We start from the raw sequence: 22,597 nt of genomic DNA, 5'->3' as shown, positions 1-22,597 counted from the left end.
GATCCTTAAATGGGTTATTAGGATATTTCCCCTTGTGCCTGTACCTCTCTTTGCATCTCTGGCTCTTTTTCAAGGACCGGTTTAAACACATTGGAAGCCCTCTATGGACCTAGTCAGTCTGGGCACCCCCATGTAATGATTAGTTCATGCTGCTCTGCTTCTTGGCTCTCTGAGCTAAGAGGTGAAAACATTATTTAAACTGTTGTGACAAGTAAGCATTGACAGTAGCAGCTATGGAAAGCGAGGCAGAGGAAGCCCTCGGGGAGAAGCAGCAAGAGCTATAGAAAGCTGCCAATGGTAGTAGTGTCAGTAGATCGAGAATTAGAGGATGCAGGTCTCTCTCTTTCTCCCCTACGAGAGCACTCTGACCCATATTAGAGAGGGCATAGAGGAAGCACCTGATATAAAGCATCATCTCCTATGAAGGACTCCTGCTGGGAGTATCATCTCTTGTGGAAGGTGAGGAAATCCACTCAAGGGCAGAGGGCCCTGTGGAAGTCTCTAATCATAGTTAGAAGACGTTGATGTCACTGGAGGCAGGCAGATATGTGATGTTGCACTCCATATGTTTTATGGAAATACGCTTATAAGTGTGAATATGATGTAACTGGAATATGCTTTATGCAAAAGGTCTCTTGTAAGGTATCACTACACATCTTATATTCTACTGAATATATTCCTCCTATTTGTATACATGTATCATTCTTGTGTCTGAAGCTAGAAATATGAAGTATAACTCTGAGGTCCTATTGTAATTATGCAAAGTGTGGGCCACTAATGGTAGTTTAGAATCTTGATGGCTCCCATTGACTAGGACAATTGGTTGTAAATAGCTCTGTTTACTTACAAGCCTTCCTGTGGACATGTGGGCCAGCCTGGGGGTAATGAAGGATGAGGTCTTACAGTGACATGTGACCACATCAGATGATTCTGGAATCCATCTTAAATCTGGTACTTTTCCATTTAGGAGGAGGGGTGGGGACCCAGAGAGGCAAAACACTCCCGCATTGTGCCACAGCTATAAAAGTGGGTTGAACAGAACAAAGGGGGCTGCCAGTCATGAGAACACCCCTGCTTTCCACCTAAGATGTCTGCTGGAACTAACAAGGACTGTACCAGGGGAAAGGTTTGGGCCTAGACTAGGAAGGAGTCTAGTCTGTGAAAGAAGCTTATTGGAACATCTGTAAGGGTGAGATTTTTACCTGTAATCAGTTTCTTAATGTATTAGGCTTAGACTTGCATGTTTTTGCTTTATTTTGCTTGGTGACTTACTTTGTTCTGTCTGTTATTACTTGAAACCATTTAAATCCTACTTTTTATACTTAATAAAATCACTTTTGTTTATTTATTAATCCAGAGTAAGTGATTAATACCTAGGGGAGCAAACAGCTGTGCATATCTCTCTAACAGTGTTATAGAAGGCTGATAATTTATGAGCTGCTATTTCCATCACAGGCAGAAAAAAAGACCTGCTAGATGTTTTTACCAGTTCCCTGGCAGTAGTAAGAGCTTCCTACAGAGAGCAGGCAGAGATTTAGAAGCTTTCCCAGTCTCCAGCTGTTCATCTATCTTTCTAGGTATGAAGTGGAATGTACACGGTGTAAAGAAAGGGCCTTGTGCTGGTCTTTTGTATAAGTATGATTTTTACTCCTGATTTACACTTCCATGTATTATTCCTTACCACTTTATTTATTTTTAGTCTATTTCAAATAATACAGCCTATATGATGCTACTTTGCTGTCTCCTAGAATTATCTGTTGCAGACCTGTATTTGGAGACTTCATACACTTTCTCCTGAGATATATGGCAAGGCCCTTATTAAAACCATTGGCAGCAGGGGGGAGGGATAGCTCAGTGGTTTGAGCATTGGCCTGCTAGACCTAGGGTTGTGAGTTCAATCCCTGAGGGGGCCATTTGGGGATTGGCCCTGCTTTGAGCAGGGGGTTGGACTAGATCTCCTGAGGTCCCTTCCAACACTAATAATCTGTGATACTCATGTACAGTTCATGAGCATCTAAGGGCAGAACTTGGCTCAAAAGCAATATAAGAGGAGAGATTTGTCAAAGCCACAATTGCCATTGAAAGTCAGTTGGGAGCCTAACTCATTTGAGCCTTAGGAAGAAAATCTTACCATATTGTCACATCATCATGCCCTGTGCACCTCGTGTTGGCAAGGCACAGTGATGCATCTACTGTTCCTCAATTTCCCCATCAGGGTTTCCAACTTGCTCTGGTGGCTTATGGGTTAACCATCTGGCCAGATCACTACAAAAGTTCAAAATCACCAACACCTCTTCCAGGGGAGCAAAGTCCAAAGTAACTTTCCCCAGACAAACACAAAATAAAGGAGCTTTTATCCTCACTAGGCTTAGTTCTCAGCTCCTCTGAGGTTATTCATCCACCCATCCTCATGGCTCAGCTCTCAGACCCCACTTCCCTTAAAGTGGAGCACCCCCTGCCACAACCTGGCTTAAAAGCTATAAGCAGGTACTTGGTCAACCCAAATAGTTCAGCATCAGGCCTACCTTATGTAACTGTGCCTTAGTGGGTTACAACTGAGGATGCCAAATTCAGGACAAACTGCTGACAAACAGGGCAAATGCAGCCCAAAGCATTCCCTCCAAGATGTGCTGGCTAACTGACTTGTGGGCATTACCCCAGGAGCAAATATTTGAAATCCAAGTATAGAGCCAATACTTATACCTTCAAATACATACATGATACATGTGTACAGATAGCATAATCATAACCAGCAAATTGTAACCTTTTCATAGACACCTCACTCAACAACCTTTGTACAATATTTGCAGCAAATATATAACAGTGGTTGCAACAATGATCTATATGGTCATATTTTAATCAGATAACGTCACACTTTCCCTTTAGGGAGGCTCTGACCCACAACAGTCCTACTCATTTCCTGTGTCTAGTCGGGCTTCTCTCCTTCCCAGCAGCAAAGAGTCCTGTGGCACCTTATAGACTAACAGACATTTTGGAGCATGAGCTTTCGTGGGTGAACACCCACTTCATCGGATGCATGCAGTGGAAATTTCCAGGGTCAGGTATATATATGCAAGCAAGCTAGAGATAACAAGGTTAGTTCAATCAGGGAGAATGAGGCCCTCTTCTAGCAGTTGAAGTGTGAAAACCAAGGGAGGAGAAACTGGTTTTGTAGTTGGCAAGCCATTCACAGTCTTTGTTTAATCCTGAGCTGATGGTGTCAAATTTGCAAATGAACTGAAGCTCAGCAGTGTCTCTTTGAAGTCTGGTCCTGAAGTTTATTTGCTGCAGGATGGCCACCTTAAGGTCTGCTATTGTGTGGCCAGGGAGGTTGAAGTGTTCTCCTACAGGTTTTTGTATATTGCCATTCCTAATATCTGATTTGTGTCCATTTATCCTTTTCCATAGAGACTGTCCAGTTTGGCCGATGTACATAGCAGAGGGGCATTGCTGGCATATGATGGCGTATATTACATTGGTGGATGTGCAGGTGTATGAACCGGTGATGGTGTGGTTGATCTGGTTAGGTCCTGTGAAGGTGTCGCTGGTGTAGATATGTGGGCAGAGTTGGCATCGAGGTTTGTTGCGTGGATTGGTTCCTGAGCTAGAGTTACTATGGTGCAGTGTGCAGTTACTGTTGAGAATATGTTTCAGGTTGGCAGGTTGTCTGTGGGAGAGGACTGGCCTGCCACCCAAGGCCTGTGAAAGTGTGGGATCATTGTCCAGGATGGGTTGTAGATCCCTGATGATGCATTGGAGGGGTTTTAGCTGGGGACTGTCTGTGATGGCCAGTGGAGTCCTGTTGTTTTCTTTCTTGGGTTTGTCTTGCAGTAGGAGGCTTCTGGGTAGACGTCTGGCTCTGTTGATCTGTTTTCTTATTTCCTCATGCGGGTATTGTAGTTTTGAGAATGCTTGGTGGAGATTTTGTAGGTGTTGGTCTCTGTCTGAGGGGTTAGAGCAGATGCAGTTGTACCTCAGTGCTTGGCTGTAGACAATGGATCGTGTGATGTGCCCAGAATGGAAGCTGGAGGCATGAAGGTAGGCATAGTGGTCGGTAGGTTTTCGGTATAGGGTGGTGTTAATGTGACCATCACTTATTTGCACCGTGGTGTCTAGGAAGTGGACCTCCTGTGTAGATTGGTCCAGGCTGAGGTTGATGGTGGGGTGGAAGCTGTTGAAATCATGGTGGAATTTTTCCAGAGTCTCCTTCCCATGGGTCCAGATGATGAAGATGTCATCAATGTAGCGTAGGTAGACAAGGGGCGTGAGTGGACGAGAGCTGAGGAAGCGTTGTTCCAGGTCGGCCATAAAAATATTGGCGTATTGTGGGGCCATGCGGGTGCCCATAGTGGTGCCACTGATCTGGAGATATATATTGTCATCAAATTTGAAATAGTTGTGTGTGAGGATAAAGGCACAGAGCTCAGCAGCCAGTTGTGCTGTGGCATCATCAGGGATACTGTTCCTGACAGCTTGTATTCCATCTGTGTGTGGGATGTTTATGTAGAGAGCCTCTACATCCATGGTGGCTAGGGTGGTGTTTTCTGGAAGGTCACCAATGCATTGTAATTTCCTCAGGAAATCAGTGGTGTCACGGAGATAGCTGGGAGTGCTGGTGCATAGGATCTGAGTGGAGAGTCCACATATCCAGACAATCCTTCAGTGAGAGTGCCAATGCCCGAGATGATGGGGCGTCCAGGATTTCCGGGTTTGTGGATCTTGGGTAGTAGATAGAATAACCCTGGTCGGGGCCCTAGGGGTATGTTGATTTGTTCCGGTGTTAGTGTAGGGAGTGTCCTGAGTAGATAGTGCAATTTCTTAGTGTATTCCTCAGTGGGATCTGAGGGAAGTGGCCTTTAGCATTTGGTATTGGAGAGTTGTCTGGCGGCCTCCTTTTGGTAGTCAGACCTGTTCATGATGACAACAGCACCTCCTTTATCAGCCTCTTTGATGATAATGTCAGGGTGGTTTCTGAGGCTTTGGATGGCATTGCGTTCTGCACGACTTAGGTTATGAGGCAAGTGATGTTTTTCCACAATTTCTACCTGTGCACGTCGGCCGAAGCATTCAATGTATGGGGGGGGGCAAGAGGGGCAATTTGCCCCAGGCCTTGGGCCCCAGAGAGGCACCCACGAGAGTTTTTTGGGGCCTGTGGAGCAGGGTTCTTCTTCTGCTTCGGGTCTTCAGCAGCAATTTGGCGGAGGGGGGTCCTTCTGCCCCAGGACCCGCTGCTGAAGTGCCAGGTCTTTGGCAGTAATTTGGCGGCGGGGGCCCCCCACCGCGGAAGACCCCGGCCCCCCTGAATCCTCTGGGCAGCCCTGATCCTAATTAACTTAAGGTGTGAATTAAAAGTGGCTTAGTTAAACTGCATTAAGCCCAGATGGACACTCTCAGAATTAAAGTGTCCTAAACTCAGTTAAAGTGAAATAAACTAAACTGAATTAAGGCCACTTCAGTTCTGAAAAAGGTCTGGTCTACACTACAGACCTATACCAGTATAACTACATTGCTCATTGGTGTGAAAAATCCACACACCCCGAGCAATGTAGTTGTACCAACTAGACACCCCATGCAGACAGCGCTACATTGGTGGGAGAGCTTCTTTTGTCAACATAGTTGCCACTTCTTGAGGAGGCAGATTAACGATGCTGAGAGGAGAATTCTCTCCTGTCAGCATAGAACGTCTTTATTAAACTGCTACAGCAGCACAGCTTGCATCAGTGCAGCTGTGCCGATGCAGCATTTTAAGTGTAGACATGCCCTAAGACTGTCCAGACTGTGATATGTTACTTCTGAGCTCGGGCCTGCTTAAGCCTGATGAGTCATCCCTGAGCCAGAGAGTGTGATGAGTCATCAGAGACAGTTACCTGCAGGTCTTGTGATAGGCCCCACAACATTCAACCAAGGTTCAGCCAATCCACAGGTGAGGACCTAACCAAGTGAGCCCAAGGCAGGTATATAGACTCCTAAGAGTCTAGTCTACTCAACATCACTACCTGGCTGGGAATGTCCCCATTGCCAGTAGTTTCAATAGATTCCTGCTCCTGTACCTGTTTCCACACTAGCCATCCACTGTTCCAGCCTGTATCTGCTCCTGCCTCAATTGGCTACCTGGCAATTCTGACATATGCAGCGTTTTAATGCAGTTTAACCAACCCACTTTAAAATCATACCTTTAATTAATTTGGATTAGCTTTCCTGAGTGTCCCTGTGTAGACAAGCCCTTAATCTGAGATATGGATGGAGATCAGAATGATTGTTATGCTTATTTTCCATTTTCTTTGACATGTAAGGTCTGAAACATGGCTGTGTTTTCTTCCAGCAGCATTTAGTGAGTGACCACTGTTCTCAATTATGATTCCATTAAAAAAATGCACCATTTTCATTAGGAAAATCCAATTTTTTAGACAAAACTTCAGAGAAATAAGTATATTTTACAGTAATATACTGATGTACATTGAAGATGATTCTGATTCTTTCCCACACTTCAGTGCTTTCCACCTGCTTCCCATCTCTTTGGCTGGCAATAGACAGCTAAAATATCTGATTGCTTTGCTGCTTTTTGGAAAATCAAGTAGATTGCTTTTCCTTGTGCTGAGGAAACGGAACGCAAGTTTTCACACCACTACAACACATTCTATGAGTTATTTCATTTCTTGAGAGCATGCCAAAGCACCCCAGTTAATTCACTACAATTGCTACTGCTAGCATTTTGCCTCTGCATGCTTTCTCCCCAATTGTAATCAGCAGCACTGTAATCACTTGTTTCAAAGTGAAAGGGATTTTACATTATTTATTTATTTTATTATTTTTTTTTGCTACCGTTTTGTCTTAATATTGACATGCCAAACCCTGCCAAAATGCTTGTAGGTACCATGAAGACATTTTGCCTGTTCCATAGGGTGGGGAAAGCAAATGCTAAAATTTAGAAAATATGGCACTTTTGAAAAATCGTGCATATATATTTAGATGCAATCTAGCAAAAAATAACCAAAAATCACTTCACTGCACAATTGGTCATATATACATACAATAATAAATTAAGCTTATTACAAAAGGTAAGAAGAAATGAAATTCAGTGCGGGAGGTAATCAGACAAAAACTCTGAAGGAACAAACAGTTTTATATATTCTGAGCATACAAAAAAGCATCTTGGTTTAAAGGAAGAAGGACATCCAATGGAGGAACTGCTACCTACATAATATTTTATCATATAACATAGAAATATTACATTAACATTCTTTGAGAAAATAAACAAAATACTGTAATAAAAGTCAGTGCTGCCCATTGTTTTTCAGTTTCATGAAATGTGTGAGTTGGACACAAAATAAAAAGGGACCAGATATGTGCCAGAAGAATCCACCGATCTGTCTCTGTGGCAGCAAGTCAGTTTCCTGCAATTAAAAACCACCACATATATTATACTCCATTTTCTGATAGTGCAAGAGACTTTCTTTATATAGCATGAGGGAGCTAATCAATGAAGACTTTCCTAGAGCTGTTGAAAGTTTCTTGAACATTTGATATTTTTGTGCAATATTTTAATTTAAAATGTTCATCAATTTTTGACCAGCTCTAATCATTACTATAGCTCATTGTGATTGTCAGCGTTGCCCTAATAGGAATATACTTGAATCAAGGATGTGTCTTTTAAATGGGCAGTGAACATTTTTAAAGGGCCTGGAGGCCTAATATTAAAATTACCTTTAAAACACAGACTAAACTTAATTAACTTAGACTATGCTGATCTGAGCCATTCTAGTAATTACCATATATTAATTTATTTAGACCCTTTCACTCCAAAGTGCTATGCCAGCTGGAAGCGTCCAGTTATATCACTGAAATGAAGCCATTGACTGGAGGGCAGCAGCTAGTTGGACAAGTGAGGTACAGCAAGCTGTATGATGGGGGTGGGGTGAGGTGGAAGTGTTGGCAAATTAAATGGAAGGAAATCTCCCTCCACTTATAAAAAGTTCAACATTTTAGTCATGGGCAAATTTAAAATATGAAGACCTGAGATCTGCACACCAAAATGCACCTGCAGCTGGGAGAACAAATCAAGTAAATGCATCATGTTTAAGCACCTGTGGGATAAGTGCTATATAACAGCCTGAAAGGTTAGATTTGGTTATGGTTAGGTTCCTTGCTGGCTTGTTGTATATGCAGGTTTGATTTGCACATACAGTTATGGAAATTATGTTTGCAGTTGGTGGCACAGTTCTGCAAAGGTATTTTTTATGTGTGGATGTGGACTAGCATTAGTAATTATTTTTATGCTAGCACCTAGAGACACCAACCAAGAATAGGGCCCCATTATGCTTAGTAAGAAAAGGTCCCAGTCCTGCAGAGTTTACAATCTAAATAGAAAAAACAAGCAAATTGGGGCAGGATAATAGAGGTACAGAATGGTGAAATGACTTGACCAAGGTCACACAATAGGTCAACAGAAGAACTGGGGCTTGGACTCAGGTCTCCAATCTCTCATGGCCAATGATACATTCATTAGACCTCAGTGCCTCTCATGTGACACATGCATGCACCTGTTTTTCTTGCTGAATATTTTGGATTAATGCACATCATTCTCATCAGTTTAAGGTTAAGTAGATTGGCATAATGAGGTCCCTTATGTACTTCATGGAATCTTCAGATATTCTCCCTTATTTGGTAATAGGAATCTCTGGGAGAAGGTTTTTTAATTAGGGGATGGCAGGTTTGTTTGAGGTTTGTAATTCAGTTATGATGGAAAAGCTTTAGCAAAGCTATTACCTATTGAAAATTTGTGCCTTAATGCCCACATACAGTAGAAATGAGAAAGGTTGCAACTGTTTGGTGTTTTGTTATCTACCTTGGAATGATGAAGGACTAAGTAGCTTCCATTGACAGAATGAGAAGAAGGGAAACAAATCCTATAGTGCTTCTAGTGCCAGGAGTTCCTGGTTAAGAGAAGGGAGATTTTTAAATCCATGCACTTAATACTTCAGCTCTTATTAAAACTGATTAGGTTTTTTTAATGTTAGGCTTCAAAACTCCACACCCGAGTTGTTACTGATCTGTCCAGGTGCCACTTGTTTAGGAACTGGTTCTGAGCAGGGCCGGATTAAGGTTATGAGGGGCCTAAGGCTAATGGGAGGCAAGAGCCTAAATATGAATTACATATTGCAAAAATAATTATGAAGTCATCAAACATTTATCTACATATATATTTATGTATTATTTATTTATGTAAAATTAACAAATTTATTCTACTCTCACAACACTCACTTCTTCAAACAGCTACTTCTGAGTAAGAGGTAGCACGAGGGATACTATGCTCTCCTTCTCTTAGGCCTCCTTCCTCCAAGGTAGTGGAGTGCTCATCTGTATGAGGATGAACACTGCAACATTCCCATCCTGCTCACGTCTTTCAAACTTGTGCTTCTACCCTCAGCTATCCACATGGCACAGTGCTGAGCCAAGCCCTGCAGGTATTTTCCCCAAGCTATGGATTCTACATCACATACCCTGTCTCACTCTGACTGCAGTCTGGGGCCTGGTCTACGCTACGCTTTTATACCGAATTTAGCAGAGTTAAACCGATTTAACCCTGCACCCGTCCACACAACGAAGCCCTTTATATCGATATAAAGGGCTCTTAAAACCGATTTCTGTACTCCTCCCCGACGAGGGGAGTAGTGCTGAAATTGGTATTGCCATGTCGGATTAGGGTTAGTGTGGCTGCAATTCAATGGTGTTGGCCTCTGGGCAGTATCCCACAGTGCACCATTGTGACCGCTCTGGAAAGCCATCTGAACTCGGATGCACTGGCTAGGTAGAAAGGAAAAGCCCCGCTAACTTTTGAATTTCATTTCCTGTTTGGCCAGTGTGGAGAGCTCACCAGCACAGGTGACCACGCAGAGCTCATCAGCACAGGTAACAATGCAGTCTTCTGAGAATTGAAAAAGAGCTCTAGCATGGACCGCACGGGAGGTACTGGATCTGATCGCTGTATGGGGAGAGGATTCTGTGCTAACAGAACTCCATTCCAAAAGACTTTTTTGAAAAAAAAGAAATGAAAAAACATTTGAAAAAATTTCCAAGGCCATGATGCAGAAAGGGTACACCAGGGACTCAGTACAGTGCCGTGTGAAAGTTAACGAACTCAGACAAGCCTACCAGAAAACCAAAGAAGCAAACGGAAGGTCCGGGGCAGGGCCAAAAACATGCTGCTTCTATACTGAGCTGCATGCAATTCTAGGGGGGGTCCGCCACCACTACCCCACACTTGTCCGTGGATTCCGAGGTGGGGGTGGTAATCTCAGCCATGGCTGAGGATTCTGCAGATGGGGAAGATGAGGAGTAGGAAGAGGAGGATGACCTTGCAGAGAGCAAACAGCACTCCGTTCTCCCCAATAGCCAGGAGCTTTTTCTCACCCTGACGGAATTACCCTCCCAGCCCTCCCAAGCCACTATCCCACACGATGAAGTCATGGAAGGGACCTCTGGTGAGTGTACCTTTGTAAATATAAAATACAAAACATGGTTTAAAAGCAAGCATTTTTTAATGATTAATTTGCCCTGAGGACTTGGGATGAATTCGCGGCCAGTACAGTTATTGGAAAAGTCTGTTAACATGTCTGGGAATGGAGCGGAAATCCTTCAGGACATCTCCATGAAGCTCTCCTGGAGGTACTCCAAAAGCCTTTGCAGAAGGTTTCTGGGCAGGGCAGCCTTATTCTGTCCTCCATGGTAGGACACTTGACCACGCCATGCCCGGACCTGTGTCTGTGATCTCTAAAACCAAAGCCGCAGGCACGCAATATTAAGATGCAAAATGCGACCTTGTAGTGAGATCACATGTGCTATGTAAGGTGAATAGTGTTGTTCACCGTGAAAGAGTATAACCATTGTTCTGTAAAATGTATCTTTTTAAATACTTCTCTCCCTTTTTTCCCTCCCTCATGCAGCTGCAAATTTTTCAAGCCTCCCTACTCCATCTCGAAGGCTATCTCAGATAAGGCGGCGGAAAAAAAAGACGCGAGACGAAATGTTCTTAGAAATCGTGGAAGTGACCCGCAATGAAAGAGCTCATCTGAATTAGTGGAAGGACGTGGTATCAAATTACAGGAAAGATGCCAGTGAACGTGAGCACAGGAGGGACGCTCGAGATGAGAGGTGGTGGCAGGAAGATCAGAGGAGGCATGAAGCAACGCTGGGGCTGCTGCGTGATCAAACTGACATGCTCTGAAGCCCCTGTGTAACCACCCACACCCCTCACCATGTTCCATATCCTCCTCACCCAGACGTGTAAGAACTCATGGGGGGAGGCTCCATGCACCCGCCCACTCCACCCCCGTGGACAGCCCATCCAAAAGGCTGTCATTATTTTGAAATTTTTTTAGTGGTCTTTTCCTCCCCTCCTATCCTCCTCCCAAACCACACCCGGGCTACCTTGTCAGTTCTCTCCCTCTTTTTATAATGAATTAATAAAGAATACATGATTTTTAAACGATAGTGACTTTATTTCCTTAAGCAAGCTGTAATCGAAGGGGGACGGTGGGTTGCTTACAGGGAATGAGTCAATCAAGGGGTGGGGGGTTCATCAAGGGGAAACAAATACAGCAGTCACACCGTACCCTGGCCCTTGATGAAACTTGTTTTCAAAGCTTCTCTTATGTGCACCGCTTCGTGGTGTGCACACCAGGGAAACAAATACAGCAGTCACACCGTACCCTGGCCCTTGATGAAACTCATTTTCAAAGCTTCTCTGATGCGCACCGGTGTGACTGCTGTATTTGTTTCCCCTTGATGAACCCCTCACCCCTAGATTGACTCATTCCCTGTAACCAACCCACCCTCCCCCTTCGATTACAGCTTGCTTAAGGAAATAAAGTCACTATTGTTTAAAAATCTAAATCTAAAGCCTTTCAGCTTTTGAGTGACTAGGGGTACGTCTACACTACAGGATAAATTCGAATTAGCTTAAACCGATTTTATAAAACAGATGTTATAAAGTCGATTGTGCGCGTCCACACTAGGCACATTAATTCGGTGGTGTGCATCCGTGGTCTGAGGCTAGCGTCGATTTCTGGAGCGGTGCACTGTGGGTAGCTACTGTAAAAGAATGAGGCCAATAATGTCGATTTGCGTCCACACTAACCCTAAATCGATATAGTAATATTGATTTTAGTGTTACTCCTCTCGTTTTGTAGGAGTACAGAAATCGATTTAAAGAGCCCTTTAAATTGATATAAAGAGCAGTGTAGTGTGGACGGGTGCAGCATTAAATCGATTTAACACTGTTAAAATCGGTTTAACAGCGTAGTGTGGACCAGGCCTAGGAGTTGATAAAACAGAGCTATTCCCTGTTGTGTTCTCTGCCCCCCTGAACAAAAAGACTTCATTGAAAAATCAGCATATTAAAAGCATTATTAAGGATCTTTCTAAAGAACAGTCCAACCGAGGCTGCTGTAGTGACACCCTTGTTACACCAGGTCTGATGTTTGTTTCAGGTGGGTGTAGAATGAAGGGAAAGCTTCCTGTTTCATTTGCATGTGTAAATCAAGCAGACCTTGCTTATTTTTCCCCCTTAAGTGCTCAGAGTTTAGGGGAGGAAAGTGAATGAGATTCTGTTTATACCAGGTGTGAAAAAGCAGAAGGGACCAAAATCTATTCTTGCGCAAAAATCTGTTCTCCCTAAAGTCAATAAGGCTACACAGGTATAACTGTCAGCAGGAATTGGCCTGTGTTCTCATTCCCTTCTTGAATCACACACATTTCATGTTTATCCAACATTTTCCACTTGGGAAAGAAGTTAGTTTGAGTTGGGGCAGAAAAATGAGGACTAACTTCGTGTTTATTTAACTTTTAAGTTTTTGGACTGAAACTCAAAAGAAATCAAATGTGAGGTACTTTTATGATGGATTGAACTGCTAGAGAACCAGCAAATGTACAGAAATTGACTTTAGCCTATTCAGACAGTCTTTCTATCACAGCCTGCTAAGAAGTGGATTAAAATCCTTGAGGGAGCGGGGAGGGAGAAATCTACAACATTGTGTGTTGAGCCTCCTCCAGTGCTTTTGAAACCCCTTAAAAGTACAAAGATGTATTCAATTTAAAGCTATCTAACTTATTCTTCTTCGAGTGATTGCTCACATCCACTCCAGTTAGGTGTGCGTGCCGCGCGTGCACGTTCGTCGGAAACTTTTTACCCTAGCAACTCCAGTGGGCCGGCAGGTCGCCCCCTGGAGTGGCGCCGCCATGGCGCTCCATATATACCCCTGCCGGCCCACCCGCTCCTCAGTTCCTTCTTACCGCTGTGTCGGTCGTTGGAACTGTGGAGCGCAGCATAGCTGTCCTCCACGTCCCTAGCTCTCCTTGTTAACTCTCGTTATTGTTATAGTTGTTAGTTAGATTGTTAAGTGTAGTTAGTAAGTAATTAGGTGTAAATAGTGTTGTAGATAGTTCTCCGCCGGGGGCTGTAGCCCTTTCCGGCACCCGGCACCGGGCTCATGCCTGGTTCGCCGGGCTTCAAGCAGTGTGCGGCCTGTAGGAAGCCTATGCCTACCAGCGACCCCCACGACGCGTGCCTGAAGTGCCTGGGGGAATCGCACAGATCGGACAAGTGCCGCATCTGCAAGGCTTTCAAGCCCAGGACAAAAAAGGAGAGAGATCAAAGACTCAGGACTCTCCTTATGGAGGCGGCACTTGACCCGGCGGCTTCACAGGCCGTGATCTCGGCGCCGGCACCGGATCGCACCGGCACCTCGAAGACTCCCCGGCACCGACCTTCTCCGGCACCGGGTACAGAGCCGAGACAGTCAGCGTCTGCTACTCCAGCCAGGCAGACCCGACTGGAGCACCTGGCCTCGGCATCGGCCGCGGCGCCGCCGGCACCGTCGACTCCGGGCCCGGCGGGTCCGTCGAGTCCGGTGCCACCGAGCTCCCCCATAAGATCTGGGGTTGAGCTATTGGTCCCATCTACGCCGGAGACCTTCGCCTCGGCACGGGACCTTATTGCCCTAACGGAGCCTACTCAGCCGCCACCCCCGGTACCTCCGGTGCGGGTCGCATCTAGAGGCAAGCCCATGATGTCGGCACCGTCTTGGGACTCGCGTTCGCGATCCCGGTCCCGACGCCACGGCAGATCAAGATCTCGCCGCCGCTCGCAGTCCCGGCACCGCTCCCCTCGGCGGTACCGGTCGCACTCGCAGCACCGATCGACCTCCAGACGGTCGCGGTCGGACTCCAGCCGCCGATACCGGCACCGTGACTCCAGGAGCCAGTCCCGCCATCACTCACCACACCGGTCGACCTCCCGGCACCGAGCTGGTAGTAGGTCCCGGTCCCGGTCGACCTCCCGGCACCGCGTCGGTGGCAGGTCCCGGTCCCGATCCCGGCACTGAAGCGGTGGCCGGTACCGGTCCAGATCCCGGCACCGAGACAGAACCCGGTCCCGATCCCGGCACCGCTATGACTCCCGGTACCGATCCCCGGCACCGAGAAGATCTTCGGTGCCGACTCGCGCAGACCCTTACCAACCAGGGTCGGCCCCGCCGTGGCCTTCTAGGCAGCCGTCGGTGTCTTCGCAGACAGACAGCGGGTATGCGTTGGGCACCGACCGGCAGACGGCGCTTTTCCAGGACCCGCCACAACAGGACCAAGGCCCGCAGCAGTGGGGGTTTTGGACCCCATGGGCATACCATCAAGCCCAGGGCCCCCAACAGCTTCCTGTTAGACCTGCGACAGTGGAGCACAGGGTGCCGGAAGCTTCATTGTCTCGCCCCCCTCCCTCCCCGGATGGAGAGGAAGGGTCCAAGCAGCAAGACTCCGCTCTGGCTCCCGAGACAGAGGCGAGGGCCGAGGGGGACCCCCCATTGGACACTTTCTTGCCGGGGGTCTCCTCATCCTCCTCCCCTGATGAAGCGGTGGCTGGCACCTCCTCCAGTAGCCCCCCCCCCCCCGCTGGATCTCAGGGCGCACCAAGACCTCCTTAGGCGAGTAGCTCAGAATTTGAGCCTACAAGCCAAGGAGGTCTCTGAGGTCGAGGATCCGATTGTCACCATCCTCTCGTCGGATGCTCCCACCAGGGTCGCCCTACCCTTCATTAGGACGATCCAGGCCAACGCCAACACAATCTGGCAGTCACCGGCCTCCATCCCCCCTACGGCGAGAGGTGTCGAGAGGAAGTACATGGCCCCCTCTAAAGGCTACGAGTACCTCCATGTCCACCCGACACCGGGTTCCCTAGTGGTGCAATCGGTGAATGACAGGGAGCGTCATGGACAGGAAGCTCCAGCCCCCAAATCCAGGGAGGCCAGACGTATGGACCTCCTTGGACGCAAAGTCTACTCGGCTGGGGCCCTGCAGCTCAGGGTTTCGAACCAACAAGCCCTGCTCAGCAGGTACACGTTCAACTCGTGGGTGGCAGCGGACAAATTTAAAGAGCTGCTGCCACAAGACGCCCGCCAGGAATTTGCAGCCATCCTAGACGAGGGCAAGAAGGTTGCACGAACGTCGTTGCAAGCTTCTTTGGATGCTGCAGACTCGGCTGCCTGCACCCTTGCCTCGGGGGTAACGATGCGCCGTATCTCCTGGCTGCAGGTCTCTGGCCTTCCACCGGAGCTCCAACATACCATCCAGGACCTCCCGTTTGAAGGCCAGAGCCTGTTTTCGGAAAAGACAGACCCGAGACTTAAGAGTCTCAAGGACAATCGGGTCATTATGCGCTCCCTAGGAATGCACACGCCAGGAACGCAGCGCAGACCCTTCCGGCCACAGCAGCAACAGCAGCGCAGGCCATACCCCCAGTTCCGCCAACGGCAGGACCTCAATAGGCGCCGTGGCAGGAATGGAAGGCGTAGGCATTCGGGGAACCAAGGGGGGCAGAATCAAAGCTCCTCTAAGCCCCCGCCTGGACCCAAGCCTTCATTTTGAAGGTGCGCCCGAGGGCGCAGTAACAGTTTCCCCCACGGATCCTTCCCCCCCGTTTTCCAACCGCCTTTCGTTTTTCCTTCCGGCGTGGACCCAAATGACATCGGACTGCTGGGTCTTGCGTACGGTGCAGATGGGATACCGCCTGCAGTTTACATCGTTTCCTCCTTCCCGCCCCCCTTCCTCGTCCCTCTTCAGGGACCCCTCTCATGAGCAATTCCTTCGACAGGAGGTACGGACGCTCCTCGACAAAGGAGCTATAGAGGTGGTTCCGGAAAACGAGAAAGGCAAGGGGTTTTATTCCCGCTACTTTCTGATCCCCAAGGCCAAGGGAGGCCTCAGGTCTATCCTCGACCTGCGAGAGCTCAACAAATACCTGGTGAAGTTGAAGTTCCGCATGGTATCCCTGGGGACCATTATCCCATCCCTGGATCTGGGAGACTGGTACGCCGCCCTCGACATGCAGGACGCTTATTTTCACATTGCCATTTGGCCATACCACAGACGGTTCCTTCGTTTCGTGGTGGGCCCCCTTCACTACCAATTTGCAGTCCTCCCATTTGGCCTTTCCACGGCCCCGAGGGTCTTTACAAAATGCATGGCAGTCGTTGTGGCACATCTTCGGCGCAGTCGTATCCACGTGTTCCCGTACCTAGACGATTGGTTAATTCGGGGCACGTCGGAACTGCAGGTTTGCAGCCACGTCCGCATGATCACCGGCCTGTTTGCTACCTTGGGCCTCATGATCAACATGGACAAGTCCACTCTGATCCCCACGCAGAGGGTGGAGTTCATCGGGGCCGTCCTAGACGCCACCGTCGCCAGGGCTCTTCTACCGTTGCCGAGGTACCAGACATTGGCGGCGATCGTTCATAGATTGCGGGCAGCCCCCTTAACATCCATACGGACATGTCTAACCCTGTTAGGCCATATGGCAGCATGCACGTTTGTGACCGGTTATGCTCGGCTCCGCATGAGGTCCCTCCAGTTGTGGCTCATTGAACATTACCGGCCGGCAAGGCAGCCGCTGGACATGCTGATCACAATCCCCCAGGGGGTGTTAGACTCTCTCGACTGGTGGCTGAACCAGTCGGTAGTATGTGCAGGGCTCCCCTTCCACCCGCCTCAGCCCTCGGTGTCCCTGACAACGGATGCCTCAGATCTTGGCTGGGGGGCCCACCTGGGAACCCTGAGAACACAGGGCCGGTGGTCCCAGCAGGAGGTGAGGTTGCATATCAACATGCGGGAGTTGAGAGCGGTCCGCCTTGCTTGTCAAACGTTCTGTTACCAGCTTCAAGGTCGTTGTGTCGCGGTGTTTACCGACAACACGACGACCATGTACTATATCAACAAGCAGGGTGGCACCAGATCCTCTCCCCTATGTCACGAGGCGATGCGACTCTGGGACTTTTGTGTAGCCCACTCCATTCACCTCACGGCTTCCTTCCTCCCCGGAGTACGGAACACGCTGGCGGATCGCCTGAGCAGATCTTTCCTATCACACGAGTGGTCCCTTCGCCCGGACGTCGCCCTCTCCATCTTCCAGAGGTGGGGTTATCCCCGTGTGGACCTCTTCGCATCCGGGGGGAACAAGAAGTGCCAGGCGTTCTGCTCCTTTCAGGGCAGGGAGCCCGGGTCTATAGCGGATGCCTTCCTTATTCCATGGACGACCCACTTGTACTACGCGTTTCCCCCTTTCCCTCTGGTCCACAGGGTCCTTCTGAAGGTGCGCAGGGACAGGGCTCGCGTGATCATGGTAGCCCCGGCGTGGCCCAGGCAACATTGGTACCCCATGCTGCTGGACCTGGCCATAGCCGACCCAAATCCCCTGCCCCTTCACCCGGACCTGATTACCCAGGAAAACGGGTCTCTCTGTCACCCGGACCTGCAGTTGCTGCATCTAGCGGCGTGGTTCCTGCGTGGCTGACCGGTTCTGAACTGCGCTGCTCCACACCGGTACGGGAGGTGCTTTTGGGCAGCAGGAAGCCTTCCACGAGAGCGACATACTCGGCCAAGTGGAAGCGTTTCTCCTGTTGGTGCGTGGAGAAAGGTCTCCGCCCTATGGAAGTTTCGGTGGCCAATATCTTAGACTATCTTTGGTCCCTCAAACAACAGGGTCTAGCGATATCGTCCTTGCGGGTCCACCTGGCAGCTATCTCCACCTTTCACCCGGGTGGGGATGGCCGCTCCGTTTTTTCTCACCCGACGGTGTCTAGATTCCTTAAGGGGCTGGAACGTTTATACCCTAACGTCCGACTCCCTGCTCCAACATGGGATCTTAACCTGGTGTTGTCTCGGCTCATGGGGCCCCCCTTCGAGCCGTTAGCTACTTGCTCCCTACTTTATCTCTCTTGGAAGACTGCCTTTTTAGTTGCTATCACCTCAGCTAGGCGGGTGTCAGAGCTCCGGGCTCTTGTGGTAGACCCCCCGTATACAATCTTCCACAAAGATAAGGTACAGCTGAGACCACACCCTGCCTTTCTCCCCAAGGTAGTCTCTACCTTCCACATCAACCAAGAGATATTCCTCCCGGTTTTTTTCCCAAAACCTCACTCTTCAGGCAGGGAGCAGCAGCTCCACTCGCTTGATGTCCGTAGGGCTCTCGCGTTCTATGTGGAGAGGACCAAACCGTTCCGCAAATCCCCCCAACTTATTGTGGCAGTAGCGGACCGCATGAAGGGGCTTCCTATCTCCTCACAGAGGTTATCCTCATGGGTTACTTCCTGTATCAGGACCTGCTATGAGCTGGCCCATGTTCCTACGGGCCGTGTGACTGCGCACTCTACCAGGGCGCAGGCGTTGTCGCTGGCTTTCCTCGCCCGTGTGCCCATCCAGGAAATCTGTCGGGCAGCGACCTGGTCATCGGTTCACACCTTTGCTTCCCACTACGCCCTGGTCCAGCAGTCAAGAGAGGACGCAGCCTTCGGATCTGCAGTGCTCCATGCCGCGACTTCTCACTCCGACCCCACCGCCTAGGTATGGCTTGGGATTCACCTAACTGGAATGGATGTGAGCAATCACTCGAAGAAGAAAAGACGGTTACTCACCTTTGTAACTGTTGTTCTTCGAGATGTGTTGCTCACATCCATTCCACACCCTGCCCTCCTTCCCCACTGTCGGAGTAGCCGGCAAGAAGGAACTGAGGAGCGGGTAGGCCGGCAGGGGTATATATCGAGCGCCATGGCGGCGCCACTCCAGGGGGCGACCTGCCGGCCCACTGGAGTTGCTAGGGTAAAAAGTTTCCGACGAACGTGCACGCGCGGCGCGCACACCTAACTGGAATGGATGTGAGCAACACATCTCGAAGAACAACAGTTACAAAGGTGAGTAACCGTCTTTTTAATGCTGTTAAACCTGTTGATCATAGGTATATTGAGCAAGTAGTCTAGCCTTCAACGAGGTCCTGACTGAAAGCCCATTGAAGTCAAGTGAAAGGTGGGACCTGGGTCTGACCCACCACTCTGGATAAGTTTGGATCCTGGAGTTCTTGACTTGGACACTATCTTAGAAATAAGTTCAGAGTTCCCTGACTTTAAATTATATAGTTGTTTAGAGAGTTGGGATTTTGTCACATCTTCCCGTTTTTAGATCCCATTCTAAATATTTTTTCTGAACCCGAAACACTATTAAATAAAACTAACAAAATATTAGAAATACAACAACATTTCAGGTTGCTCTAACACAACATTAACATGTCTCGATCAGTCTTTTAGGACGTTTCAGCAATCTTTCTGATCTGCTGTATTGCAAACCATCTTTAGGCAAGTCCTTGCCTATAACAGATTGTTCGCTCTCATTCGGAATAATAAGTTTGTTTGAATTGTTTTCAACTGGTATGCCTGCTCTCACCTCACTGACACATTTCACACCTACTCACCGTATGCCTCTTTTTCCTAGTGTCTCTTTTTCAATTTGTGCTAACATCATCTCTGCACCTATCATAGCCCTAGGTGGATATGAGACTCAATCACTTCCATGATATGACATACTGCTCCCAGTCCTTCTTTTTGGGCATATGTAAAGACCTTGATGTCTTCCAATGGATCAGAACATTGCAGCACTGGAGCTGATGTCAGAATGTGCTTTAAATCATTGAACTCTTTCATGCTCTGGCACCTATGCCCAGACATTGATCTTGCAGAAGAGGTGTCTGAGGTGAGTTGTATACCTTAGTGTGAACTTGCTGACATAATTTAATATGTAATTTCCTATTTACCATCAGATCTTGGCATGTTAAGTATTGTCTGAATTGATTCATTAGGCAAGACTCCCTTTGAAGTCAGTCTCTCTCCCAAGTATTTTATTTTAATTGTTTGAACTTGACTGTTGGCCTTATTCAGTTTAAGATTATTAGCTCTTCCAATTTCCAGTACTTTCCTCAGTCATTCCTGATGTTCAGTGGTAGTGCTGCCCCAAATGATTAAGTCATCATTGTATACTTTCACACATTAGACCCTCTAGCATGTGGCTTATTGTCTGGTGAAATACTTCTGTAGCTGAACATATTCTGAAAGGCAATCTTAGCTGTGTTGAAAGTGCAGCTCTTGGAGCTCTCAGTGTCCAAGGGGATCTACCAAAAATCCTGCTGATGCATCTAATTTACTGAAAAATTTGGCTTTGCCATCTCAGACAATGGTTCATTTCTTGTGTGCAAGTGAAAGTGTTCTCTTGTTATGTTTCTGTTCAGCTCCTTAGGGACTATACACAGCCATAGTCTCCCTCCTTGATTCACTGCAGTTACTAAGCAGTGAACCTAATCTGTTGGCTCTTTCATTCTCCAAATGATGCCATTTGCTATCATGTTTTGCAGCTCCTCTTCTAGCCTCTTTCTTAAGGCTTGTGGAACTTTTCATATAGCATTTACCACAGCTTCTCCATCTTCTCTTAAACATATCTTGTATATTACTGGGAGGCACACATTTCCTGTGACTACATTTACACTAATACATTCATATCTGGCTCTCTGTTATCTTTCTGTCTCTATGGCCAGGGGCGGCTCCAGGCACCAGCACAGCAAGTGCGTGCCTGGGTCGGCAAGCCGTGGGGGACGGCGTGCCAGTCGCCATGAGGGTGGCAGTCAGGCAGGCTTTGGTGGCATGCCTGCGGGAGGTCTGCTGGTCCTGCGGCTTTGGTGGCAATTTGGCAGCGGGCATGCCGAAGGCGTGGGACTGGTAGATCACCCACAGAAATGCCGCCGAATCCGCATGACCAGTGGACCGCCCGCAGGTGTGCTGCCAAAGGCTGCCTGACTGCCGTGCTTGGGGCAGTAAAAAACATAGAGCCGCCCCTGTCTATGGCATACATCTACTTAATGAGACCAAGCACCTCACGTGTGTGTAGGTCCAAGACTAATTGCTAGCTTCTGTATACCACCACAGACTCCTGTTTTATCATTTTGCCTTTGTATTTAAATGTCAGTGTGCACCCTCCCAACAACAGAATTATTTTTCCACTATAGTCTTTCATCTTCAATGATCTAAAAATCAAAAAAGAGTCCTACAAGAAGTGGAAACTAAGTAAAATTACAAAGGATGAATATAAACAAATAGCACAAGTGTGTAGGACAAAATTAGAAAGGCCAAGGCACAAAATGAAATCAAACTAGGTAGAGACATAAAGGGTTACAAGAAAACATTCTACAAATACATTAGAAGCAAGAGGAAGACCAAGGAGAGGGTAGGCCTGTTACTCAATGTGTGTTTGTGGGGGGGAAAACAATAACATAAAATGTGGAAATGGCAGAGGTGCTTAATGACTTCTTTATTTTGATTTTCACCAAGGAGGTTGGTGGTGATTAGATGTCTAACGTAGTGAATGCTAGTGAAAATGAGGTAGGATCAGAGGCTAAAATAGGAAAAGAACAAGTTGAAAATTACTTAGACAAATGAGATGTCTTCAAGTCACCAGGGCCTGATGAAATGAATCCTAGAATACTCAAGGAGCTGACTGAGGAGGTATCAGAGTCATTAGCGATTATCTTTGAAAAGTCATGGAAGGCAGGAGAGATTCCAGAAGACTGGAAAAGGGCAAATATATTGCCAATCAATAAAAAGGGAAATAAGGACAACCCAGGAAATTACAGACCAGTCAGTTTAACTTCTGTACCTAAAAAGATAATGGAGCAAATAATTAAGCAATCCATTTGCAAACACCTGTAAGAAGATAATAAAGTGATAAGTAATAGTCAGCATGGATTTGTCAAGAACAAATCATGTCAAGCCAACCTGATAGCTTTCTTTGACAGGGTAGCGCCTTGTGGATAGTGGGGAATTGGTAGATGTGTTATATCTTGACTTTAGTAAAGCTTTTGGTACTGTCTCACATGACCTTCTCATAAACAAACTAGGGAAATGAAACCTAGATGAAGCTACGATATGGTGGGTAAAAAACTGGTTGGAAAACTGTTCCCAGAGAGCAGTTATCAGTGGTTCACAGTCATGCTGGAAGGGCATAACTAATGGGGTCCTGCAGGGTTGGGTTCTGTTCAATATCTTCATCAGTGATTTAGATAATGGTATAGAAAGTACATTTATAAAATTTGCGGATTCCAAGCTGGGAGGGGTTACAAATGCTTTGGAGGATAGGATTAAAATTCAAAATGATCTAGACGCACAGGAGAAATGGTCTGAAGTAAATAGGATGAAATTCAATAAGGACAAATGCAAAGTAGTCCATTTAAGAAGAAACA

The 22,597-nt window shown here is 47.4% G+C and overlaps 1 long non-coding RNA gene across 1 annotated transcript; it reads right to left on the bottom strand.

Moving 5' to 3' along the window:
- Positions 1–423: 423 nt before the first annotated feature.
- LOC115651373 lies at positions 424–21,770 on the bottom strand. The gene is made up of 3 exons (XR_004000342.1): positions 21,626–21,770; positions 10,914–10,917; positions 424–434 (listed from the first exon to the last, which is right to left on the bottom strand). It is a non-coding gene; the product is annotated as an uncharacterized LOC115651373 (long non-coding RNA).
- Positions 21,771–22,597: the final 827 nt, after the last annotated feature.

Source organism: Gopherus evgoodei, chromosome 4 (genome assembly GCF_007399415.2).
Source record: "Gopherus evgoodei ecotype Sinaloan lineage chromosome 4, rGopEvg1_v1.p, whole genome shotgun sequence".
Taxonomy (NCBI): Eukaryota; Metazoa; Chordata; order Testudines; family Testudinidae; genus Gopherus; species Gopherus evgoodei.
Note: the sequence above shows the minus strand (reverse complement) of the source record. Positions and strands in the feature narration are given on the sequence as shown.